At 48.0% G+C, this 26,787-nt stretch overlaps 1 protein-coding gene across 4 annotated transcripts in view; it reads left to right on the top strand.

Moving 5' to 3' along the window:
- The window catches only part of CAMKK1 (calcium/calmodulin dependent protein kinase kinase 1), an 85,471-nt gene that overhangs the window by 1,383 nt on the left and 57,301 nt on the right, over positions 1–26,787 (top strand). For 2 of the 4 annotated variants that reach the window (XM_048324324.1, XM_048324321.1), the window contains exon 1: positions 25,217–25,324. The exons of 1 other annotated variant lie outside the window; for it this stretch is intronic. The gene's annotated coding sequence lies outside the window, so the exon portion shown is untranslated. Of the gene's footprint in view, positions 1–8,277; positions 8,377–25,216; positions 25,325–26,787 lie in introns of those variants that run through there. One more of the 4 variants, XM_048324322.1, reaches the window with a different exon arrangement.

Here is a 26,787-nt window from a genome sequence, read left to right as displayed (position 1 = left end):
CACTGAAGGGATTTTGGGGTTTGTGGGTGTTAGTGGCTTCACTGGAGGATGGAAATCCATAGTTCACATAATGCTGTGGGGCTGCTACTGCTGTTACCAGCTTTGGCACAGATCACCTGGATCACACTGTTCATCAGGTGGAAGGGAGATGGGACCAGCCACCACCCATTGCATTGTTTGGGTTAATGGGGGACAGCTTTCCCTGTGAGGCTGCTGCCTTCTTCCCAAGTGGGCGGCTGGGATGGTGCATCCCACTCCCATGGGTACTGACCAGTTTCTCTGAACTGGCATTCAGGAGTGTGACTGGAGTCTGTGGCAGGAGGTGGATTCAGCCTGGAAAAAAAAAGAATTCAGGGAATCGAAGCACTGGGTTTGTCCCTTTGGAAATCTGCAGCCTTGTGTTTTTCCTGTTGGGATCTGTGACCCTTTCACAGATGGACAAGGTCATTGTCCCTGCTGGGGACCTGTGTGAGGAGTAAGCAGTCAAAGCCCGGGATGCAGGACATGGAGCACATCTGGAGTAACCCCTGGCTGAAAGCCGGCACTGCTCTCAAGTTTGACTAACAACATGAATTTTTTAGCCCTGCTTATCTCTTGATTTAGGCATAGCTCAGCCCATGTGCAGCAGAGCTCACCTACTCCTTGGTGGCACTTAGGGAACAGTCTGAGTTAGTCCTTGGCAAGTGTGATTTCCCCTTAAGGCTGATGTAAAGAAATGTTGCTGGTGATGGGAGATGCAGAAGAGCAGCTAGTTTTATGTTTCCCAGGACCTCAGATCCAGCTCTTGGTGCTCCCTCTTTCATTTTGACTGTGTCCCCAGGGGAAGGCCAGTGCTTAGGGAGGGAGGCAGAGCTTGTTGGGAATGAAGCCTGATCCCACACCCCTCCCCTCTCTGAAAGACTGCAGACCTGTTCACTCGAACTGGTAAGATTCCACAAAAGCTGGGGATCGTCCCACCTCTCCTGCAGTGTATCAGCTGGAGGGAGAGCTGCCTGGCCACTGGTCTGCAGGTGTGACCACTTGCATTGTGCATCACTTGTTTTGTATATTCTAATTAAATTATTATTAATTATTTTCTCTTATTTTTCTATCCTATTAAACTGTTTTTAACTCACAAATTTTACGTTCTTTTCCCCTCAGTTCTCTCCCCCATTCCTGGAGAGGGGTCTGTGAGCAAGCAGCTGTGTGGTGTTTACCTGCCTGCCAAGCTAAACTACAACTTTTAAGCTCTATTTTTAAAGCCTGCTTTGATTCTAAGCTCTTTGAGCCAAAGCTTGCCTTTCTTACAGCATTAAGCACAGTGGGGCAGTGAGCTCTCTATTAATTGATGCTGTTGCCAGGCTATTGAAAAGTTGTAATAACGTGGCCAAATTTTTAAGTGTGGTCTGGGCTTTCCGCCTGGATGTCAAAAAGGGAAAGCTAATTACAGTGTGAACCAGGGAGAGCAGGCTGGCTGGAAGGAAATGTCATTAAGGTTCTCCTCAGGTGCCAGGTCAGCCCATGTCAAATCACAGCTGCCTCAAACTCTAAATTTCTTCCTCCTTCAGTTAAACTGCTACCAAGTGATTTCTTGCAAGTGTAACCACCTTTTATAACAAGAGAATGAAAACTGGCTCTTTTCTTTACATACAAACAATAGAGGCTGGGCTGGGACTGCAGAAGCAAATAGAGGAGGGCAGTTTCTTCCCTGGCCCTGTAGCACTGTGCAGAGTGCCTGTGTTGGCTCCTGCTGACCCCAGGTTGTGGTCATGGGGCAGTGGGTGTGTGTGTGGTTTATCCTCTCTGACACCATGTGGAATTGGTGCTGGGATGCCTGAACTCCCCTGTTTGCCTGGCAGGTGTGGCACAAATAGTGCTTTCTGCACAGGGTTTGTCATGCTGCGGAGCTCAATTCCCTACAGTGTTGTGGAGACTGAAAGAATAGCTTCAAATTGGTTGTAGACTAATTCAAAGATGTTCTGTCAAGGCTCCCTGAGTGACTGCTTGAAGCCAGGAGGTGCTGTCAGGAGGCCAAATGCTAAACTTTTCCTCATTATCATAACTATTTTTAAGCTCTTAGTTTCTGCAGCAGCACTCCTCCCAACATCCACTGCTGGCCACTGTTAGAGACAGAAATCAGGGCAGGGTGAATACATGGCTTGACTCAGTATGGCTTTTCCTATAAATGATCTGCTGGCTTGTTTTCTAGAAGCTCTTGACCTACATCTCAAACTTGGGGCTGGTTCAGGAAGGAACAGCAGTCACAGTTCCATAATGCACATGTGGGGAGAGTTTCATCTCTTGCAGCTCCCTCTCGGCATGGAAGGTCTTGGTGTCAGCCAGGACCAGGTAGGACTAGAACCGTGTAAATCAGTGCTTTCTGTAAAAAAATTAATTTATTTAATCTGTTTTCCTTCTGAAATGAGACCCTGTGTGAAAGACAAGCTGGATACCTGCTGTCCATCTCTGTCTGTCAGTCCCATCTCTCCCTCTGCCATCCATCTGCTTCTGGAGCTTTTGTCCTCCTGTACTCAAGTGTCTTGCTGTGGTTAGGGCTGCAAGGATTTGTCACAAGTTTTCAAGGAAATAGATGTCCAGGTAGAGGGGGAAGATGTTATGGTAAGGGAAAAGTGAGGGGCTCCAGTCATTACTTCTGCTCATACCAGGACAAGGTGGCTTATGCTGCTTCTCTTCACCTTCTCTCACCTTGATGGCTCTCTCCTGCCATCATTCTGGTGCCATTCTTTCCCTTTTCCTGCCCTTGATGCTTGGTCCTGGAGGATCCTTGTCCTGTGACCACTTCTGAGGCTGAGCAGGGACTGCTCTGATTCAGGGCTGGGCTGCTGGCCAAAATTTGGGTTATTTGGAGAAGCAATGGACAGTGATGGTGGGGTGTGTGAAGACCAAGCCTCAGAGCTACTGCGTGCTCTCCGTGGTGGAGCAGAGAGCTTGGGGACACCTGGGAGGTCCAGAATACAGGTAGGTTGCCTGATCACAAATTATACAGAAACCTGAACCCTAAGAGAGCTTAGAACCCTTCACTGCACTGCCAGCAGGGCTCACTCAGCTCACTCACATGATGCCACATGGCCAAGCCATGGCTACACTAATTTAGTTGGTGTCACTTTTCATCCTCTAGGATGGCCCATCTGGGACTGCGGTCCTGAGGCTTTCTGAGACTGTTTTTCCCTTTAAAAGTTCACATGGGAGCTCCCACAGGATACAGAATTTGTAGTGCTCTCTTCAACACTTCATCATCTTCCTGCAGTGTTGAACCCTCTTGCACAGAGGGAGGAAGCTGCTGTGTTTTCAGGTCAGGGTGAACCAAAGAGTGCCAGATGAAGGCATAAATTTATCTCCATGTCTTAGATCACAAACCATTGAAGCAGTTGGTGGGATGTTTGCATGTTGGTAAGGAGTGGGCAAATGCAGTCTGACTCGAGTGCTGGCTAATAAAGAGTCTAGTACAGAAAATAAGATCCTCAGAGGAGATGTAATAACTGGGGAGAATAATTGTAAAGTACTTCAGAATATTAACCAATGGCTGAATGCATCTAATTAGCTTAATGAAGCTGGGTGGTTGGGTTCTTTTTTAATCAAACAGATGGGCAAAACATTATGCACAAAAAATGAGATCTGAATACAATTAGCGCATTTAATTAACAAATAAAAGAGAAAGGGTTTGTTTTTCAACTTGAGAAGTGAGCCCTTCTACTGCACCAAATACTCAAAAAGAGCCTCAAATGTCATGGTGTCTTGAAAGTCTTAGATAGTTATACTTATTATTTTCAATGACTTGGGTGTTTGAGATGGGGGGTCAGCCTGGGGCTGGCTGCACCTGCAGGCAGGTGAGCGGGTGCTGGAGGCAGCGATGCATCACCAACCCCACAGTGCTGCAGAGCCACAGAGCAATCCCTGGCTGCTGGTGTGGACTGTCCCCAAGGGCAGGCTCAGAAGCAATAACACTGCTTAACCCTCTGCTCCAAAACCTTTTCCCTGCATGTTGGTGATCATCTCTGTTCTGCAGAAGGAGAAAGCCAGGACTCCCGAGTTAAGCAGGGTGTGAGGTCAAACGTATGGTGCTGGTCACGGTGTCCTCAGTGTTCAGGAGACCTGTGGAGCATTTCCCTGCTGGCCTGTGCTTGTGCCATCGTGTGTGCAATTGCTGCAGCCCCTGTGATGCTGCTGGCCCCAGTCAGGGACATCGATTCCCACCGCTGGTTTCGCTGGCCTTGCTGCAGCGCAGGCTCCCGTCCCTGCTGGTGCCCAGTACAGACACAACTCCTCTGCTGTCTGTCTGGCCAGTTTTACTGGGCCACGGAGACCTGGTGCAAATCAATGCCTTCCCTCTCTGGCCAGGAGACTCCTCTCCATACAAGCCTTGAGTGCTTATGTAAGTGTGAAATACAGAGCTGTAATATCAGTCTTGCCAAGGCTGGGAGTGTTTGCTGCAGCCTAATAAGCTGAACAAGCCATTTTGATATTAAGCCTATAATAATAACACCTTGTAGCTAAAGAGTGTATTTTTCCCTATTGGTGGATTACTCAGCCCTTTTCTTTTGAGGCGGTGTTTAACAAAAGCAGAGACTTTCCCAGACTATGTTTAATTAAACACAGCTCGGAGATCTCTTAATTTCAGTGCTGTGATGATGTTGCTCTGCAGTCTCATCTCCAGGGCAGTTGGAAATGGAACTTGTGCTCTGCCAGTGCATGGGCTGGGCAGGTCACTGTGCCCTTCCCAGAGGTACCTGCCCAGATGTGCCCAGTGGTGTGGGAATCACATTTGTACAGACCCACAGGCTCCAGCTGCTTTTGAAGCTGAGCAGGGGCTTGGTCTGAGCCATGTGGCCCATGCAAGTGGCAACTCAGCCAACATGCTTTACACTACAACTAAGATTTGGGGTCCTAATTTCTACTTGCTTCCTTTCTTGGTTGCTGATGTAGCTATGGGAGTATTTTGAGTGCAATGGCCTGGTTATCAACAATTACATACAAAGTGAAAGCTTTAATTTGAAGGCTCCTCATTTCTGCCTTAGGAGGTATCTCTGAGCAGATGGTGATATGCTCTGGTTTTGCTTATTCTTGCAGATTATTTGCCAGATAATTTTTCTGACTAATCCTTTGGCCCATAGACTGTTTATAAACCTGGAATCAGGTTTCGGGTAAAAACACTTGTGTTTGCAAATTTTAAAATCTGTTCCTGTGCTGGCTTGCTGATGTCACTGCGAGTGGGAGACTGTTCTCTGAGTGGCAAATGCCCTCTGCACCATGGGATGGGGCAGCTCCTAAGGCAGAACCTCCTTCCCAGTGACAGGATGGGAAGAAAAATGTTCGTGCCTCATTTGGGGCTTATTTTATTTTAAAGCATGATATGGCTGAAGTCCTAACCCCAGCATCAGTACTGTCATACTGAGCTCCCCTGAGGTCACATTGCTGTTTCAGGTGGCGTGGTAAGGAGGCACTTCTGCTGCCATGGAGTTTGTGTCTTGTGCAGGTGATGCTGCATAACCTGTGCAGAGCAGAAGTTGGGGGATATGCCTGTATATGGCTGGGCAGGACTGTATGTGGACTGGTTGCAGTACTGGTGGGGGCTCTGCGGCCACTGGCACAGCTCCCCCTGAAAAGTGCTGAAAGGCTGTGGTGATATTATTGTTGTTGTTATTATTATTGCTATTATTATTACTGTTATTATTACTGTCACTATTATCATTGTTGTTGTTATTGTTTCCCCCTCATCTCTTACCACCTCTATCTTTTAAAAAAATCAGTCCCTTGGATGTCTCTGGAGAGCTGGCAGTGGTAACTGCCTGACTGATTTATTCTGGTGTTTTAACATTTACTGGATTTACATAACAGCCAAACAATCTGTTTCAGGAGTTTAATATAAACCCAGCTCTAGTGAGTCACATCCATGCTAGCAGTAATGCAAAGAGAGGCGGCTGGGGGAGTGAGGGGGTGACTTTTTCTGGGTTTCTGCATGGGAATATCTGGCTGCCTGAAATATCTCTGACACCTCATAGCTGAGTGATGCTGCCAGTTCTCCTCTGCCATCAGGGATTTGTTCTCAAACTTTGAAAGAGCAGTGGGTGCATCACATCAGTGCTTCCATTGCGGCTCCCAGCTGAGTCTGGGGGCTTTTCCAGAGCTCCCCAGGCACTGCTGTGTGTCCCTGGTACTGCACAGCCCCACTGTGTGTAAAATACCTTTACATGTATGTGCGTTCTTGAAGGAGGGAGTGTAGCTACGGGAGCAGCAAGATGAAGCCTGTAGAGATTTGTTGTTTGCCTTTTGAATTCAAAACCATGCAGCTTTTGTTTGTGCCAGACTTTGTGGGCCTGGTCCCCCAGACATGCAGATCAGAACAGCAGCAAGAGGGGTGTGGATGTGTGCCAGCATTTCCACCTGGGGTCTGGTGACCCATGTGCAGGTTCTGGGGACAGAGTTTGAGCCCAGCCAGGTGAGAGCTGGCCCTGTGCCCCTGGGCAGTCACAGCAAAATGTTGGAGCTGTTGGGGACTCTCTACCCGGGCAGAGCCAGGTGAGCAGGGCTTGTTCCTTGGGGACAGCAGGAGAGAGAGCCATCAGGAGAATTAACAGCAGGGGTTTCCCAAAGCAGGGTGTGTAACCTGTTGCCTCAGGTCCTGTCCAGGCCGTGTAACTTTGGGATTCCCTCAGTTCTCTCCTACAGTTGTATGAATGCAGCAAATCTCTGGAGCAGGTCTGCCATGGGCAGCCTGTCCCTTCCTGCTCCAGAGGCTCTGTCACCTCTGTACTGGTGGGGTTGGAATGTGGCTGAGGAAAGTGGGTCTCCAACTTGAGTTGTCACTTTTGAAAATCCCAAGCAAGATCCAGCAGGGTTGGAACAGCCTGGTTTGTGTTGCTGCCTGTGATTGAGGTCGGCTGTTCAGCTAAGCAAGCGCTTCTCTTGCTGCAGCTTATTTGAATTCTTGTCTTCAGAATGGAAAATAAATGCTGGTTGATGAGATCTATTACAGCACTAATTTTAGAGCATGCCAAACAGTAGGAAATTGTTTTCAATCTTCACTCTCATTTCTCCTTTATTTCACCCTTCCATTTGTGAAAATTGCCTTTGTCATTCTTCTAAGTGCCCAGTGATGTCCCGCTCACTGATATCTTCAGACATTCTCCTTCCAGCCCCGTTTTCTGATATTTCTTTGTTCAGCCACTTGACATTGCTGTTAGAAGAGCTCTTTCCAGGGCACAGGCAGCAGAGCAGTGTTGGCACGATGCAGGCACTGAGTGCTCAGGCAGCTGGTGCGAGATGCCAGCAGAGCCCCCTGCGAGCTGGGGGAGCAGGGAAGGCAGCACCACAGTGGAATTTCTTATCCTTGAGTGCCCAGGGCTTTGTAAGTCTTTCCAGACCCACCCCAGCCTGCTTTCTCGATGAGCAAGAGGGAAAATATTAATTTCCCTCTGGTCTGCTGAAGAGTTTAGGAAGCAGTCCCAAAGCTTCAGTGTTTGTCCTTGGCACTAATGAAAACCTGAGCTATTGCTCAAGAGGGTGGAGCAGGCAGCAAGTTAGGAATCAAAATGCTTGATCAATGCTGGAAGGAACAGCGGTGCACAAAGTCTAGATTTTTAGGACATAATTCCTCTTCATAGGTGGAAAGTCTCACTGGTTTGAGAAGAGCCTGGATGCCTAACTGGTGGTCTGCTCTGCAGCCTTCAGGGTGACTGCAGACACTAGTCCCTCCCTTAGCCCTGCTCCTGGCTCGCAGTGCTTAGCAGAACCTGACTGAGCTCCAGATTAAAGCTGGTGGCACGAGTCCAGTGGTTTCACCCTGAGGACTTTTCCGAGGCTCTCTGGGATACATTTCATGGGTTTGGCAACCACGTGTCCCTGGCAGCAGCTGCTGTGCCCATCAGCTCAGAGACTTGGTGCCTGCCCTGGAGGGCTTTGAAAATCCTCTCTCTCCTGCCCCCGGCTCCCTCATCCCTCCTGTCCCCTCACCTTCCTCTCATCCCTTGGCTGGTAGCCGACAGTGGCCTTATCCCTCAAAAAGAGCTGTCTCTTGCCCTGGCTTCTCGTGCTGGAGAGGGGTAAAAAACTCCCTACTCCTACCAATTACCATTCCATGCCTTTCCTGGGTGCACTCCAAGCCCTGTGGCTGCTCGAGGTGTCAGTCCCCAGGAATTCAGCTGGCAAATGTCTTCATAGTTTGTCTTTGTGAACATGGCTGAGATAAACCCTTTACTGAACTAAATATGGTAACAGCTAATCCCTTGGAGACACTCACCTGGGCCCTGCACAGTGAAAAGAGGCTTTGCTGCTCTGATTAACAACACTGGCAAGAACATTAGCTCATGGTTCTTTTTGGAAATGAAAAGCACCTCTCCAGGGGAATTGAAGGGATTAGGTACCAGCTGGAATATTAAGGTAGGTTTTTTGCACCTTTCTGATAAATTTGTACCTTAAAAGCCTGGTCAGCCCTGGTGGGATGGGTGATTATGGCCGAGTGTCCCTTGGCTGTGGTGGAGAGGAGACTGAGGCCAGTGTGGGACCCAGGAGCTTCCCTGGGAGGACAGTGGTGGTGACAGCTCTTGGTCCTGACTGCCCGTGCTAGGGTGTCTTCAGGGCTCTGGGGCTCACTGTCAAATATTAAAACTGTCAGACTGACCAGCCCTCCACAAAGGGCTGAAGCTCATTTAAACCTTGCTAAGAGCTAAATGATACTGACCTTTTCCAGCCACTTAAAGCAAATGCTGAAGGCTGTGGAGAGCATTCCAGCTGTTTTGACAGCTCCGGTTTCCTTTTTTGGGGGAGATCTGCACTGATCTCTTTATTCTTATTTTTTAACACAACACTTCGTTTCAACAACTTGAACTAGAAATTCCATCTACATTAAAAGCAAAGCTCCTGCACTTCAGTGAAAGTTGCTTGGACTGTGTTTTTGAGGTCAGGATTTTCTCTTGGTGCTGGTTTCCATGAAGGGTGCATGGGCCAGCTCTGCCTGGCAGGAGTGTGGCCTGACCAGTGAACATCACATGTGACACTTGCTGAAGAGAGCTGTAGACCGGCAGCCCAACTGACTGAATGGATTAAAACAGGTGTATGAACTTTGTCTGTAAAGTAAGGTAAGACTGAGAAAAGTTTAAACACTTGCATTAAATATATTTTGTTCAGAGCAAATTTGAATGCTCAAGCTACTTCCAAAATTCTGTTACCTTCCAACTTGTCTTTCTCCTACAGAATTTCCTATTTTAAGTAAGTAGCACAGAGTTAGCTCAGAAGGGAAAAGATACAAGTCACTGTTTAAAGTGTGCTTTATTGGTTAGATATTTATGGGAGATACTCAGGAAATGAGTAAACACTTGAAAGTATATGTATTATTTATTATTGTAGCTGATTAATTACCACTTGAAACCTTTTGGTTGGTGTTATGGCTCTCTACAGTCTTCACCAAGCAATAGTTCAGCAGAGTCTAACATGGCATTTGTCCCAGTTAAACCCTGCAGGAGATGCAAGTGCTGCAGTTGGTTTCTGGACAATGGGAGTTTGAGCAGTGGAAGGTGACAGTGTGGCACTTGGTGCAAGCACCAGGGGAAGTGAGAGAGATCTGCAAGTGGACAGGACCTGGGAGGTGCTTAGTGATGGCTCAGTCTTCCTAGCCCCAGCAAGAGAATTTGCTGGCCCCAGTTTGTGGTGAAGCAGCAAGGTGGGGTTAACGTGTCTGACTCTGTCTGATGAAGCGATGACAGTCAGGAGTTTAAACTTGGCTCCCAAGCATTGGGCTGCCAGCAGGGCCTTCTGGAATGCTTGTTCACTGCTTCTACAGCAGTGATTTCTCCTCCAGGCTGGAATAGAGAAGTGCATGAAAAAACCAAGTGGCTCTTACCTGTCCCAGCCATGCAACTGCTTCTGAATCCACGGGCTCTCAGGGCACACTGCAGCAACCTGCTGGCTCCACGTGCTCCTTGGACCTGCTGTTAGATGTTGCTGTATGTGAGACCATGCACCAACATCTCTATTCCTGCCCAGGTTCCTGAGCTATGCCTGGAAAACCAATTCATGTGAAGCCCAGCTGTGAGCAAAGCACACATCCCATCCACCAGTGCTTCCTGAAGCAGTACATGTCCTAAAGCATTTGCTTAGCTTTAACAAGACTTAAGCATATGAAGCATGTGTTGAGATACTTACTTAGTTCTAATCTGCACATCTTGAAGAACAATACGATAAAATCACAGTGGAAGGGGTGGCAAGACTCCCTCTGCCTTCAGCAAAGTAGATGTCATGCTCAGTTGCAATGGGAGGAATCCCCTGTCCCTTGCTGTCACTGTTGAAACTGGAGGCCCTTGCCTCTGGCACTGGCCATCCCTGCAGGAATATGCTCATTTAAGCTTTCTACAAACAAAAGTTTGCAGGATGCTGCAATCAGAAAAGTTCCTCCATCAAATGACTCCTCTGTGGGAGAGGAGCGAGTGGGCCTGGAGAGGAATGGAAGAGTCATAAGAGAGATGTATGAAAATGCTTTTTATGGAATGAATAATTTTTGGTCTGGAGGCAGCAGCGTTCTATTTAATTCTAATCTGGCGATTTTTGGGGAGCGTGTGATTGACGCCCAATGAGGGGTGCAGGATGCTGTTCCTCAGCAGGCTGTCATTCCCCTGCTCCATTTACCTGTCAGCTCTCCTGTGGAGACTTCTCACTCTGCATGCCATTAACCCATTTCCCACAGGACATCCCTGCAGCCTCTCCCGGGAGCCAGTGGCACACAAGGAGCCCATCCAGTTCTGGAGTTGTGCTGAGGCTCGTTTCTCTTGGCTGTACCTTTGGGGCACTGGTGAGCAGGAGCCTTCCTGCCCTAAGTCCATCTGTGGCTGTGCCTGGCCTCCCCAGCCCTGAGCTGGATGATGCTCTGTCTGCTCCAGGCTCGCTCCTGCCAACACAATGTCCTTTTCCTTACTTTGCATGTGGTCATCCCTGGTTCCCCCCTGTCCCTGACGTGGCTTCATCTCCCTGGGTAAGGACTGGCTCTTGCTGTACCTGGGTTGGGGCCCTGCCCTGCAGCAGCGTGGGGGCCCTGCACAGCATCACACCCAGACTCTGCTGGATCAGGAAAGGTGTTGCTGGCACTGGGGCTCTGTTTTCTCCCATACCGGTAGTCCTACCCTTATAAAAAGGGCCATTAAGAGTTTTGTTTTACTGCAGTATAAACTTCAGCCAACTCCTTCCTCTTGTCCTGTCCCCTTAATTAAGAGTGTGTATGTTAAATGATGTGAGCCTGAGCAGAGTCTCATTGCAAAGTAAACAGGACCGTGGGACTTAGGCGGGTCTTTTGTTACTGCTGTACAGGGCTTATGCTAATAACAGCTGCAGAGACTGAACCCAATCCCTCATGAGCTTTCCAAGAGTCTGATTAATCTGTTTACCAATGGATCTGGGTTTTTGTTTTGATCTTTTTCATAGGAGTTAAATATTTGTCCCTTTCAGAGTAGCTGTGGATCATATAAGCACAGCAGTATTGTTTTCCTAATTGGCTTCAGGTTTATCTCTATCTATTATGTTTAAGGGCTTACAAGATGCACCCGTCACCATGGCATCAAAATGCTTCCTATGCCAAAAATACTTGATAAAAACATACCTGTATGTGTGCACACACTTTTTTTGGTCTGTTGGGAAGTGCAAAGACATTCTGATGGAAGATCATGTTTTTGCATGATTGCATTCTCCAAATAGTCAACTTTGCAAATTGTGCTCTTCTGCTCATGCTGGCTCTGGTCCATGTGCCATTGGAGAGAGATGTCTTTCCAATGAGCTTTGGGCCAGCCCTTGTACAAGCAGAACTTTGCATTTATATTGTTGATGGTTCATACTGGGTGATGGCACTGATGCTGTACAAGGACAGGGTCAGTGACAGACTCAAACTTATTGTCTAAAAGTCAAGATATAGCAAAGGGAGAAGGGTGGGGAAGAGCACAAATCTTTAGCTAGACTAGTCTCCCCTGGGCAGACCACAAATGCTTGGGCCTGCTTTGACTTTCTGAAAAATACAGCAGCAGTATGGGGAAGCAGAACATTTAAAGTGAAGATGCAGATGTTAAAGGTAACAGGATTTAAAGACTGCGTGGCACAAAATACAAAAAATGTTCCAGTATTTTTAGCAGAAGCTTCTTCCTCTCTTGATTCTACCTTTACTTGAATGCACTCAGTGATTTCTTTTCATGTGTGAATGCTTGTAAAAATGGAGCTCCCTAAACAGAGGTGAAATGTTTATATGAGTTAATGACTTCAGAGAGCTCTGGTTGTTTGTAACAGAGTGGCAATGAAGTTGCCTTGGCTGCAGTCAGTGCTCCTCCATGGAGCAGATCCAGTGCCGGCAGTGGGACAGGATGGTGGTGGCTGCACACAGGTCTCCCCTTGGGGAGCTTTCTCATTATGAACTTCACTAATGTGCTTATGGTGGGGTGGGAAGGAGCCTTCCCAGGGGCTGAGAAATCTGTGTGAAGTGTGTAACCTCTCTGGGATTTGTGCCGAGTGAAACCCTTAGCCTGAAATGGGGGGCTTTTAATTGATGGTCTTTATAAAGTGTTTTACCCTGGGTGTTTTTCTGCTGCTTCTTTGCTTCCCTCTGAATTGAGTGGCCAGGAAAGAGCTGTGGCGTTGTGTTGCTGGTTACCTCGGGGGCAGTCCTGCCTTGTCCATGGGCTGGATGCAAGCAGCTGAGGAAGGGTTTGCAGAGGTGAGACTGTCCTTAGGCCTCTGTAGAGAACCCCCAGAGAAAGGAAAACAGTAAGCTCCTTTCTACCTGCCTCTCTTTCTCCCCAAGGTACAGCTATTTGTCTGCTCAGAGGATCTGTCTGTCCTTGAATGCCTTTTTCACCAGTGCCAGAGGCATAAGTTCAAAGTGCCATGGCACCATGCTGGTCTGCAGTCCTCCAGCAGCCAGCAAGCGATGCCCAGGGGAGCTGGAGGAGGCCAGTGAAGTTTTGCTGCCCCGTCAAGTGCTTGGGAGAGTGGCTGGACAGAGGCAGACACATGGAGCAGTTATCCCAGCAGGGAGCAGACAGATCTCATGATGCTATGAGCACAGCAGAGGAGCTGGTAATTTTATTTGGAAGGATGCCTTTAGCGTGAGAGAGAGGGGGATGCATTTGCCTCAGTGTGAAGTGGATTTGTGATGGAGCTGCTTCTCAAAGGCTGTCGGGTTTTCCTCCCTCCTGGAGACTTCGTTGGTGCATCCGACCCGATGGCCATGGAGAGCAGTGCATGAGGATGTGCTGGTGGGATCGCAGCTCTTCCCTTTATCCTGTGTGCACAAATGTCAGGGAAGGTGTGTGTGAGTGCATGTGCCATCCTGGGAGCAGCTGGGCTGTGGTCACAGCTGAGCTGTCAGTCTGAGGACCTCCATGCAAACCCTCTGGGGGTGAATGTCAACCCACCTACAACTTCAGAGGTGTTTGCTGTAATGGTGCTGAAAACCAGCTTATCCTGTGTCAGTCTTGTACCTGCACCTGCAGGCAGCTGTAAGGAGCCTTTGGGGAAGTTTTCAGCCTTTTCATCCTTCTCCATCAGTGCTGGCAGCTGCTGCTTTGTGGTAACATCAAAGTTTTTCTGGGCTGTGTAAGTCTCTTCATCCTCAGGCCAGCCTGTTGCGAGGGCGTTCTTCCATTCGGCTTCCAGAGGTGGGTTGTTTTCCCTTTTAGTAGATTATTTTGTGGTGAGCTTGGAAGTTCTTGGAGGGAAGTGGGATGTAGGAAGGTGGTCAGGAGCCATGGGCAGACATGGTCTGATGTTTCAGGCAAGGAAGATCGCCAGCACAGCAGCTGTGGAGACAAGGCTGACTGTGTTTATGGGATTTAGTCCTGTTATTTGACCTCAGTTTGTGAGAGGTTGAGTTGTGGTCACTGGATTCAGTGCAAAGGGATGAAAAGTTTTCCTCAGTGCCAAAGGGAATAATGAAGGCAGAGGGGCCTTGGCTCCGTGGAGGAAGCGGGTGGTGGTTACTGTTAATATATAGTCCAGCAGAGGCAAATTGCAAATTCACACCCTGGTGAGAAATCTCTATTCTTTTACCCTTGTCTGTGTAAAGGCAGATGCTCACAGGGCTGGCCATTCAGGTGAAAACTCTGGCTGTGTTCTCCTGTGAGTCTGTTGAAAGATTCAGAAAACCTAAAGCTGTGGAAATGCAGTATCAAGACACTGGTTGTAGTGCAATGCCAGTGGAATGGTACGGAACAACTTAAATTAGTCCTTTGAAGTTATTCCACTTACAAGTGTACTTTTTGAGCTGTGCTGATGGAACACAGAGAAATCAGCAGCCCTGCAGAAAGGCTGTGCAGTGGGCTATAAAACAGACTGAACAGACTCATCATTTCAGGGGGTGCCCAGGCTGCCTTTTGGGTGCATCACTGCTGCTGTGCTTGGGGATGAGGTGTGAGGGGCCTTCAGAGGGCAGACCAGACCTGCTCACTGATTTTAGGAAATCCTCACCAGGATTTTCGGAAGAGGGCAGGGGAACATCAGCCACAGATCTCCTGTTGGATCTTAAGCTAGCATTTCAAAGGCATCAAGGTGTCTGTTGGGGTCTGTTAAGAAGGATTCATGGGGATTACATCTTCTCCCCAGCATTGTTTCCCTGCCTGTGAATGTATCCCACAGGGTGTTTGTGAAGATGAGCAAATTTGCTTTGCGAGGTGCTCATATTCCTCCAGAATAGATATTTAAGATATTAAGGGAGAGATATCTAAGCCTCATAAGTGGTTTAACTTAATGCTTTTGCAGCTTCATGTGAGAGCTTTTGGGACAGTAACAGGAGGGCGTTGAAAGTGTTCAGCTGTGGTCCTGGCACTGCCTGCACGGAGCCCTGCTGGCATCCTGCTGCCAGGAGCAGGGCTTGTGTTTGCCTGTGCAGGGCTGCTGAGCTGCACCACTGGCTGGTGCCAGTACACTTTAACTCAGGAGCTGAGGCTAGAGGCATCTCCAAAGATGACTTTCAGAGCACTTTATATGCAGACTCACCATGTGATTTTGCTCTGCTGGTTCAGCACAGGGTTTCCTGGCGGTGCTCTGTCTATCATAGCGTGACAAGATCAGCTGCAATTACCCTGGTGTTGGAAACAAGAGCTTCTTCCTGGCCTTGGAGTGCTGCTGCATTAATGTATGAAATGGATAAATGATTTAGGTAATGCAGTGACTTGGATGTGGTCATGGATTGAATAAGATTTCCAGAGCCAATGTGCTTACTCATCAGATGACTCATGTCTTAGTCACTTTTAGAATAAGTGAGTCTCTTTGGGTGCTTCCAGAATGGGATGGGTGGAGATGAGCTGAAAATTTCCACCCCTTCCTTTGATAATTTTTTTAATAGCATCTAGAACATGATGGAATGGTTTATCAGACAGGAGAGGAAACAGCTCTGTCTTGCATGTGCAGTGTATCCCAGGAGATTTGCCTGAATTCCACGGCAATGCGAGGCTTTAATTTTGCTGTTTGCTTACTGGTCAGGCAGAGTGATCTCAGGCTTTAGATTAGACTTCTCAAGCTTTGTTCTCAGCCTACTCTAGTGAGTCCCTTTTGTGGGTAGGTGCAAGTCTGAGCCTATTCTCAAACTCCTGTGCCACCAGCAGTGAGTAAAAGCACACTCAGATGGAAGCTGTCCCCCTGACACAGTCAACATTGCTGAGCAAATAAAACCCTGTTCTCAACTTTTATTTATATGTAATTATATTTTTTCTATTATCAAAATATTGATGAAATTGAGTTATGATTGTTCAGAAGCATGCACATGTATAAGCAAGGGAATAGCATATATGAGAGCCTAGGGAAATTCCTCTGTAATCCACTCTAAGCTTTATATAGCAAGTAAACCTATTGGGTTTTTCTTCTTCTTTCTAATCTTGCATCTCTCTGATCTCACAGTCATCCTGCAACAAGCACAATGATCAGGAATTGGATCAATTCCTGATCTAATTCCTGATTAATGTAGGTTCCTGGTGGATTGGTTGAGCTCAGTGGCGCAGTGTGATCTCTGCATCTTACTCGACCCATGTGGCTGGGCTGCAGCTTAAGTGGGAGAGTCATGAAGGGAGTGACATGGGGTTTTGCTGCTGGCTGAGGCATAGGCTTTGCTAAGCTGGATGTGGCTAAACTCACTGCTTCAAATGTTGAAAGTGGGAGTGCACTGACTGTCAGGATCAGGTCTGAAAGCATGAGCCCAGTTTTGGGTTGTGTCAGGAATGATGATGTAGTGTTGTTACAAAAGCCATGCTGGTGTTAGATCTACTCTTTAAAAGGTGTGTTCATTATAGGAAGAGTACAAAGGCACATGAAGTAGGCAGAGGTTGGCAGTCAGAAATTTGGGATTCTCTCACTGACCATTAAGGTGGTGACCCTGAGCAGCAGTGTCTCTTCCTAATTCCTCTGTGTAACTGTGGTTTTGGCCCTTGGTGAGTTGGCACTGTCTGTAAAACACAGGTCACAGCAGGTGACAGGCACTAGAGAAATCTATTAGGCAAGATTTTCAAAAACAGGTGAAGAATTGGGTTTTATTTTTAAACAAAACTGGTGAAAGGAAGGCTAAAAATAGTTCTCCTATGGGTGTCTTTTGTCAAGTAATAGAGAATAATTCACAGGCTTGTAGGTTTTCAGTTTTCTGTACTTGTCTGTGCTAGATCTCCTGGGTCACAGGTGTGGAGGATTTTATCAACAGTTCCTCTCAGAGAATTCAAGTCAAGAGGAATCTATCACTTCCTCAAGAAGTTTTCTAGTTTGCTTTGTCTCTTAATTGCAGAAGAAGGGGTTTTTTGTGTTCTAAAATGTTTTTAAAATTTACCTAACTAATTTACCAATTGTTGCTAGCCTCAAAGACAAAAGAATGGCACTGATACATTATGATATTATAATAATAGTAATAATAATCGTAGTTATAGTAATAATGTTAATGTTTTGCTGTTGTTACTGCACAAAAAGCCCTTCTAGATGAGGATAGTTCAAAAGCTGCCTCCAAGTGAGTCACCTCTCCTCAGTGGCACACTGTGTGCTGCAGTGTGCACCGGTGAAGGGAAGAAAGATGGATGGAGGTAGACCCCACCCAAGAGGATGGATGCAATGACAATTATTTCTGATACTGCCTTGACAAGAGCCCTGCTAGCCTAAGAAAATGCAAATGTAGAAGAAAATGTTGTTGTCCTCCTCTCCTCCTGGGAAAGGAGTCCTGGGATGGCTCCCAGAGTAACGGGGCAGCTCTCTTTGAGACACATGTGAAACACATTTACCCAGACACTCCTGTGAGCATTTCCACATTTTTTAGGCTGAGATTTTCTGTGTTGTTCACACTTTGGCACATGTGTGATCATCCCTTCTGATGTCCTGAGACCACAGTTCAAGTTCAAGAATGTGTTTAAGTGTTTTGCTGGGGTAGAGCCAACGTCTCCATCGCAGAGAGGAGCAGTATGTTGGGAAACTCAGTGGCTGCATACAGACTAATTGTTCTGGGATGCAACCTGGAAGGTGCTGAGCACCCTGGCTGGCAGCCAGCAAGTCTTTTAAACACATGCTTTGCTTCATTTTTTCACGTTGTTGCCAGTCTTGTTCTTTGATTTCTTTTCCCATAGCAACTGGAGAAGGGTATCTGAGTAGCCAGAGCAGTGCAATTAATTTGCCAGCGACGCCCCGACCTGTATCACAGGGATGTCTTCCAGGATATGGGATACAGCTGTTGAGATCAGGTATTGCTGCCAGTCCCCAAGTCAATTGGCTTCAGAGTCTTCCTTCTTTGCTCTCTTCCTGGGCTTGGGGCAGGCCAGGCTGTGTGAATGATGCTCAAAACTACATTTGTAAACCACATCCCATCTTTCCACATGTCTTTGCTTGCTATTAAATTGCACAGATCATATTTCCTTACCACCCTTTCCTCTTAAACTGTGTTTGCCTTTCCTCTGCCTTGAAAATTTTAGCAGCAAACAGCCAAATGCAGGTTTTATTTGGAAGTGGTATCAGCTGCAGTGGAGCCCAGGGCAGGGAAGAGAGGAGGCTGAAAATCCTGTGGAGGTTGGTGGCTTCTAACTCTTCTTTTCAAGGTTTTGGCTTTGCCTGCTGTGAGCAGGAGGAGGGTGCTGCAGCCCAGGTTGGAGGCTGGAAGGAGCTTTGATTGTGCAGGGAGATGGTCCCGGGTGTGCTGCCATCGGTACTGCCTGTGTCTCTTCCGTCCTTGTGTCTGCAGCTCCCACAGCTCCATGTGCCTCACTGGGCCATGCAAGGCAGGACTAAACCCTGGCTTGTCAAAAACTGTCTGGACACCTCCTTGTCAGCAGATTTACTCCCCGTTCTGCTCCTGCACTTGCTGACTTGGTGACCAGAAACCTGCCTTCTTCCTCTGCTCCTTTGCAGAAATGATGTGGCTTTGCACCATTTCTGATGCTTGAGAAAGAACCCAGCTGATCAAGTACAGTGCACAGTACTTGTCCTGAGCCACAAGAACAGGGGCATGGCTTTGGTGTCCCAGGGCAGCCTGGAGCCTAAGCCTGGGCAGCCTGCGTTCCGCCCGTTCACTGGGGTGAAATTAGGGTGCCCCAGGGTGGCATTTTCACACTCGTGTTTTAACTAAAGCTGCACCTGGGAACTGTTGTTGGTCCTTTGGTGCTGTAAAGCCTTTTTCACTCTGACAAATGCTGAGTTGTCATCAGCCTGAATTTCAGGGATAGCACTGCAGTGACTCAAAAGAACAGCTTTCTCCCCAGCAGCCTTTGCCTGGATAATCTCCAGTCATTGACCTCGGGGCTTTGAAAGTGCATTTAGGCTTAAAGAGCTAAAGCGTAAGGCTTCAAAGGAAGTGGGAAGCCTGCTACCCGTTACATTTCCAAGTGTGGGTTGTGTGTGCATGACAAGGGTAATTATCGGGGTGTACCTGCTTCTGACTCCCGTGGGATCTGTTGTTCATCCCCCAGAGCCTGTTCCCTCTGTACGGAGCCTCTCTGCTGCTGCTGCCACCTTTGATATTGTGCAGGTTATCTGAGGACATGTTTTCAAGTCCTGGGGTTTCTAAACATGTGAGGATTATCAGAAGATGGGAGTTATCCATGTGGAAATAGAACAGATACTTTGAGCTCTGAATTTGAAGTCCATTTGTCTTGTGGTACAGAGTTCACTGGCTTTGCCTTGCCCTGTGCAGTTCTGTGCTCTGCCCTTTGCCTGGGGCTATGCAGATCGGCTGAGTTGATGAAGACCTTCAGCCCATGGACATTTAGAGATGGATGCTGGGATAATTTCCCTGGTTAAAACTCTTTGCAGAGCTCACCTTGAAGAGAAATCTCTACCCGTATTTGAGCTGCTGGGAAGAAGAAAGCCTGCAGTGTTCTGTGCTTACACTTTTATTGTAGATTTGCAGTCCTGGAACAGGTGGAAACTAATGTTTTTAAAATGCTGAAAAGACTTTTCACTGCAGCTGGCTTACAGAACTAAGGAACTTGATATATCCCCTGAAATACCTCCAGATCTCTCAAAGGCAGCTGAAAGCTTTCTCCTTATCTGGGAGGGAGATAAACCTTTAAGACCTGACACGTATAAATGTGAACTTGTTCTGCCTGGTGGCTTGTTCGGTTGGTTGTAGATGCTTTTTAAACAATTGTTTAAACAGTGCTGGTCGGTGCTGTGAGATCTGAGCCTGGCAAAGGTGTTTGATGCGGAATTCTTTTGCTGTGTTGATGATCTGTGTGTGTCCTTTCCCAGATCCCACTATGCTGCTCTTAAACAGAACGACCAGCTTTGTTCTGCAGTGGTCTGTTTTCTGTCATTGAATTCTTATATATTGAGCAGCAGCAGGAATTCTGTGAGCACCTGGAAAGCAGAGTTAGCCATGGCAGTCAGTATAGAAGGTGCTAGTGGGTGCAGGGGAGGCAGGCAGGGCTGAGAAATATGCCGGTGAAATGCATGAACTGGGGAGGAGGAAAGACATGTCCTGGAAGCATCTGGGTGCCGATGTGCAGCTTGGGCTGAGACTCTGCTGCTAAAGCAGCAGCCTATCTGTACAATTCCAGGTGGCTTCTTCCCTCCTCCTTAATTTATTTAATTACTCGTGTGTCTCATGGGCTCTGCTGTGGAAGCAGGATGCAGTCCCACAAGATCAGCTGTTGTGTGCACTTGGTTTCTGTTCCTCAGGGTGACAGGTTGGTGTGTGTGAGAGCTGGCTTGCCTGGCGGGCAGGCTCCCTGCTGCTCCAGAGCCTTCGCTGCAGGCTGGGCTTACCAGGCTTAAAATCCAGACCTTACACTAAAACCAGAGGGTGGGTGCCTTGTGCTGTGGCTGTTCACACAAATCTGTGCATGAGCTCATTGCCGTGAATTCTGTTTTCAGTTCTGTTTCTCTTCTATTCCCTTTTCTTGCTCTCCTTGCCACAGAGGTGCTTTCCATAGGCTGCATGCTGGTGCCCTGGTTGTGCTGTCCAGCAGAGTCCCCCGAAGGCACTGGGTAGCTGCACTGGCTTGGAGACAGGTTTGTTTTGGGTGCCTGCTTCTGCTCCCAAGAGATCAGTGGGGATTTGGCCATTGTGGAATGTTGGACTTCACCCTTGCAGATTGAGAGGCTGTTCAGGTCCTCTTGATTTCTTCATTTTCAGTTTGTTTATCACAACAAACAGTGAAACATGTGTCTGTATCATCTTCTGTGGCAATTTTGAGGTTCATTACAGATTGCAGCAGAAGATGGCTCACCTGAGACCAATCCCTTCTCCTTAGAACAACCGAAAAACTTCTTTTTTTAACCTGCCATTTACCTTGCCATGGTACAGACATTTGGAAAGCCATTATTGCAATGAAGGCCCTAAATATTAAAGTCTCCCTGATTCTGAGGCAATTATTTTGTTCATTAATCAATAGAGCCTGACTACTGCCTTACTTGTTAGTATTTTACAAATAATCTAAGACTTTCACATAATCTGACATTCTCAGTTACTTTTTGAAGCACCCCCTCACTGACTGTTTAAATCCACCTCCAGCAAGCTGTGCTCCCTGCCATGGCTGCCTCCTCTCCTGGGAATCACGCTGCCTCTCAGCCCAGCAAGTGACAGCAAACCATGGCACTTCCTCCTCCTCTTCCTCCTCCTCCTCTTCCCTGCTCATGTTCAGCCCCAGGAGCCTGCTCCCTCCACAGCACAGGTCCTGCACTGACCTGACATGGGACCCTTCTGTGTGAGCTGATGCTGTCCATGCCCACCTCAAGCTGTAGCACCACGTACTCCTACAGGGGCTGGTTGGGAGGCTGCTTTTCCATTGGATTTATGGGGGTCAGCTTTCCCTGGGCAGCATGCAGGTTGCATTTGGGGTATTTCCCGCACTCATGAGGGTGACTGGAAGAGGGGTTGGGGTAGGCAGGCTCTGAGGTCCGAGTTGGTGTCAGCTGAGAGCAGCTTTGGAAATGGGTTTTTGTTCTCTTCTGACACCTGAGTAGAGGTCCCCATGCTGTCCAGGCCGTGTGTGCACATTAACATGCCATAATCCTCCACATTGCTTTCCCTAGGGTCACTTGGAAGTGAGGCAAAGCACCAAGTAAGGCTGGTGGTCGCACAGCAGGACTGGGCTTGGGCTCTCTGCCCACACCAACCTCCTCCATCCTCCCATCCCTCACTGCCACGGTGTCAGGAGCTGGGATCAGGCTGACACAGTGGTCAGGGTCCTTCCCCCACAGGGCTTTTGTGTCCCTTGTCACAAGGGCAAATGGGATTTGTTATAATCTGAGCTCAGGTTGTCACCAGGGTCAGTGTGGAGTTGGGTGCTGGGATGTGCTGGTTTGTGGTCACTTTGGGCTGTTGCAGAGATGGTGAGTCACAGCACTTGGCATCCCTGAAAGCAAATACTCTGGGATATGTGGGCTGAGTGCCTCTCGTTGCCTGTTCCTCATGCTTTCCCAGCTGTAATTTGCAAAATAAAAGCAGCTCTGATGCTCATACACTGATAAACAGCTTTAAAAGCTTAAAGTAGAAGTGAATATAGTCTGGCATCAGGATCTGATGCCCACAAGTCTTGCTGAACCTCTACTATAAAACGAAGCAGCCAAACCTGTCTTACTGAAGCCATTTGTAGCCAGGGCTTGAGTACAAAGGAGCACAACTTCTCTTCAGTTCTTTTGTGTTGTCCCCACCAAAGACATGGTTAAAACATGCCAACAGAGCTGCACTCAGTTGGATAATGCTCTGGCAGGGCTCCTGTTTCACCTGCATTATCTGGAGTGTTTAATGTTAATATCATTCTTGCTTAGACAGACTTGGCATTCCTCAGTGTTTTCTTGTTACAGGAATTTCCTTAAGTAGAAACTTTTTTCTTCAGAGTAATTTTTGGTTGATTATTGCTTATATATGCAATTAGTGTAATTGCATCTGATTATGCAAATGTATTTAACCATATAATTAGAACATGGAGGGATGAAATATAATGGAGTTGGGAAATCTTTTGTAAAACTTTCCAGGCTCGGGACTGTGCGCAAGGTGGTTGTTATCTCTTGAATTGTAGGGTAGACTGGAGATCTTGGTTCAGCATCCTGGCTAGTTTCAAAACATATTTTAAATATGCTGTTAATTGCTCTTAAAAGTGGTCACATGGCCTTCATGGTGGGAAACTTCTGTTTTTCACATGATAATATCAGGAGATCACTGCTGAGCTCAGCCTGTGTCTCACATGTGCATCTATACTTTACATCCAGGGTCATGAAAGTGTCAGTCCTTCATCAGATCCAAACCCTAGATTCTGCCTTCAGATGGGATCTCTCAGGGAGAAGAGAGGGAGAACAGGACAAGCACAGAGTTGTGCACCTTGGGGTGCTTGTTGCCTGTAGCTCAGGGGCTGAACTGGCCCCAAAATCCCTTTGGAAAGCACCCTGCCTTGAAAAGGACTAAGGAGGAGGTGGAGGTAGAATGCTGCATTTTCCAGACCATGGTCTGGAGATGTTTGTTGTCATTTGAGAAGTCTGGCAGGAGCAGGGGTCTGAACTTGCCTTTCAGATTTCTCACGCAGTGCTTGAATTGCAAAAGGTGCTGTTCTTTGTCATTCTATGGTTCCTGGTAAAGCTGTGTTCGAGGAGCTTCACACAAGGCATCAAAGCACCTCGCTTTAGATCTGATTTTCAGCTGTGGCACAACAGCCAGGCTCACTGCCAAGAGCTGTGGAGGGAAGAGGGACTGGATGATTACAGCAGGATTGAGTGATTTCTCAGCAAGATGTGCTTGTCTGTGCCCTGAAACAAGAGCCTTGTCAGCCCCAGCACAAAGCAAACGTGTGGGGTGTGTGCAAAAAGCACCAACAGTAAGCTCTAATTTATCATTTAGGTTGTGTTAATGTCTTCTGCTTCTAGTCAGAAATTAGTACCTAAAGTGATTGCTGCCTCTTGCCAGGGAGGACACAGTCCAAATGGGCAGTCTGGTGTACACCTGCCTTGATGATCTCTGCAAGGACTGCAGGGATTTGCTTCTTTTCAGCTTCACAGAGCTGCAACTTCTTGTTGTCCTTTGCCTCTTGCTTTGGGCTGCCTTTTGGCCAGCGATGTCTGAAACTGGTTTTCATAGATGCCAAGAAGCTCATTTGTGTCTTGCAGCCTGATTCCTGGCAGCAGCAGTGTGAGTGGAGATGGGCAGGAGGTAGTCTCACCCTCAGGTGCCCTGCTTGGTGTGCCAGGAGTGGGCAGAGCTGAAATGTTCTGAATTTAATTACTGCAGGAAAAATGAACCCTCTAGCTGCTCTCCCACCACAGCAGTGAGACCCATAAATGGCTGGTGCACGATATCTGAAGTTCCATGTGTTGCACACCACTTGTGGGGTTTGTTGGCAGCTCCGATGTTGCTCCAGTGCTTGGCTGTGGGACCCAGGTTCCCCTCAAACTTCTCCAGACTGAAGGTATTGGAGTGAGCTGGCTGGGCTTGGGGCAAGTGCCTCCAACACATATAAAAAGTTGATGGGCTCAGGATGGGGGGGGTGTGGAATTATCTCCCTCATGTCAGGGTAGCAGTGCTTGGGGAAGTCCTGCAGAACTGGGAGCACAGGCAACACTCCAGGATGGAAATATTCCCAGTCTGTGTTGCTTGGTGTGGGGAGACAGCTTTGGCTCTGGAAGGGACTTGCTGACCTGATATTTCTAAAATGTCATTCGAGGAGCTGTCCAGGACTTGGCAGCCCAGCCCAGGACATGCTGCTTTTCTCCTTAAAGGGAGTTTCTGCCGCTGTTGACAGCAGTCAGAGCGGATTCTTCGTTGTGGCCGTGCTGCTGGGGGCAATGTGTGAAGGAAACACAGGACTGGGTGTGCTGCCAGCTCTGCCCCAGGCTGGGGGCGTTCCTGGGGGGGTCTCACCTGAGCTGATGGATTCTGGTGATGGGGATGATGTCCCCCCTGCAGGCAGCCTGTCCTGGTACATGGATCATTGCACTGATTGGAAAACCTGGCCTGATTCCTGACCTTGCTGGTGTATGGTAAAGCATCAGGGAAAAAAGGGTAAAGATGTTGTGATCTTCGGGACCTCTCTCTGTGACACTGCCTGTGGGTCTTGTGTGGTCAAGTGGTACCTAATGGACGTGCCTGCAGGCAGGGTCTCAGTGTGACATCCCTGGTGCCAGCATTTGAATCCTCTGACTGAGCAGCAGCAGAATCACTGCCTGAAGCCTTTCTGTGCAAATGCTCATTGCAGTTATTATTCTCTGGGATTCTTTTACTGCAAGGGCCCTTGGTGCCTCAGCACGGGGCAGGTGTGTTCTCAGGGACATGAAGGAGAAGCAGCATCATTCCTCTTAACCTGGAACTGCAACAAAGCCATAAAGTCGCTTTTCACAGCCTGTAGCAAAATTGGGAAATGAATCTGTGTTTGCTGAGGCTCAGGACCTTTTATCCTCCCCATCTTTTCTGACAGGAGCACTTCTAGTTAGCCAAGAGGATGGACCAAGCAGTAAACTAGATTTACAATTTTTTATTTTTCAAACAATGCTTTGGAATACTTTATTGAGCAGCAAAACTAATTGCATCTGCTCATCTCCCACATAAAGTACAGAGAGATTTTCTCCAGGATCATATTCCTTTCAAAAGGGTTTTTTGTACCATTCTCTGCTCAGTGCCAGTCTGGGAAACGTGCAGCCATTTGATAAATACACTGTGAAAATCATGGTTGAAGTGGCAGTCTGCCTGCAGCAAGAGGAATAGCTACAGGGAAAAATGGTAAATAAGATATCTGTAAGTAAATTAATTTTGCTCATATAAGCTTGTTTGCAGCTTTGGTTCGTGTCTGCAGCATAATCCTCTGCTCTACAGCAGGTGTTCAGTGTTGTGGGGGATCAGCAGGGACAGCGGAGCTGCGCAGGAGCTGGGAGATGGTGGTGGTGGAATTTCTGTTTTGCTGGGACTTCCCATAACAGCAAGGTATGGTTGTGGCACAGCCTGAAAAACTGCGAATCCACCATTGATTTAGCCTTGCCGAAATTAAGAGTTGTCTTTTGTACTGAGTTTATGCACAGCGAGACTGGGCTGCTCGTAACTGATTTGTTTGTTGGGAAATCTTCGCTTTCCAATACAGTTTGGAGGATTTATCAGTGAGAAGGAATCCTTCAAAACAGCAGAACCTGAAACAAAGCCCAGCTCTACAGATAAATGGTTATTTTCTTTAAAGTCTTGCTAGATTTTTTAGCCTGCTTTTAGCGGCACTGTATTATTTGTTTCAACACTGTATGGGTCTGTTTGTTTTGATCAGATGAACTGATTTATGGGGTTTATCTTCAGTTTATCTAGTTCAGTTGTCAATTGGAGATTTATTTTGCAGCCTGTGCTGTGGGTTAGAACTGAGCAAGTTTGCTTCAACTTTTGAGGGGGAGACACCCCGGGTGCCTGGTCTGGGTGGTGAGGAGCTGCTCGGGTGACTGACATGAGCATCACTGTTTGCTGGGCTGCTCTTCCCGGTGCTCCTGGCCTTTTTTTCCTGCTGGCTGAGCAGCATGAGACTCACAAATGTTCAGTCCAGGTGGGTGGTTTGTGGGCTTTCACGCCCAGCCACACAGCAGCACAGGCAGATTCTTCATTCCCCTTGCTCCCACATATGGCGAAAATCTCGTGGCAGGAGGAGGGAAGAAGGTGTAGGAGCTGCAGGCTTCAGCTGCGGATTCATTTTCCTCTTGATGCTGCCTAGGAGTGAGGTGAGCTGTGGCTGTCCAGGGGCTAAAGCTGCTGCAAGGAAAGGCCTCGGGTTTGTTTCTCTATAGGCAGAAGAAACAGCTTTTAGCACAGGGTGGCCTCGGAGGTTTCCTCCTATCCCTTGGGCAAGCTGGGTTAAATGGTGGAAGCATTTTCGCTCCTTCCTTCCCTTCATTTGGAATGATTTCTGTGATGTACCAGCCTGCCAGGAGAGCTACAGCCCAGCCCTGGCAGAGGCTGCAGACAGCAGGGATGTGGCTGGTGCTTTCCTGGCTGTGCAGAGCAGCCCTGGGAAGCCCTGATCTGCAGGCAGGGCTGGAGACTGATTGTGCTTCCCTGGGGCTGAGGAGGTGACCTTCCCCTAGAGCCAAGCATGCAGGCATCCCATGAGTGTCACAGGAAATGTGCTGCTCCCCAGGCTCTGGAGTGCAGAGAGAGTGGGGTGACTGCAGACTTGCAGTTGCCCTGACCTGATGCTCCTTGTTTAGCTCAGAAGCTTTCCAGACTTCACAAAAGCATTTTGCAGACAGCAAATCCTTGGTGGGCTTCCCACAAATCCTTTTGAAGGATCCTTGCTGGCTTGCTGGCCTGCAGGCTGTGTTTGGGGGTTTGGGAGAGCAGGGAGGCCTGGCAGAGGGGAGGCTTGTGCTGCTTTGCCCCGGGTTTGTGGGACCACGTGCAGTGTGTGCTGCACAGAA

The sequence above is a fragment of the Corvus hawaiiensis genome, chromosome 20 (genome assembly GCF_020740725.1).
Source record: "Corvus hawaiiensis isolate bCorHaw1 chromosome 20, bCorHaw1.pri.cur, whole genome shotgun sequence".
In the NCBI taxonomy this organism is placed as follows: Eukaryota; Metazoa; Chordata; class Aves; order Passeriformes; family Corvidae; genus Corvus; species Corvus hawaiiensis.
The sequence above is the reverse complement of the archived record's forward strand: the minus strand, read 5'-3'. Positions and strand labels throughout refer to the sequence as shown.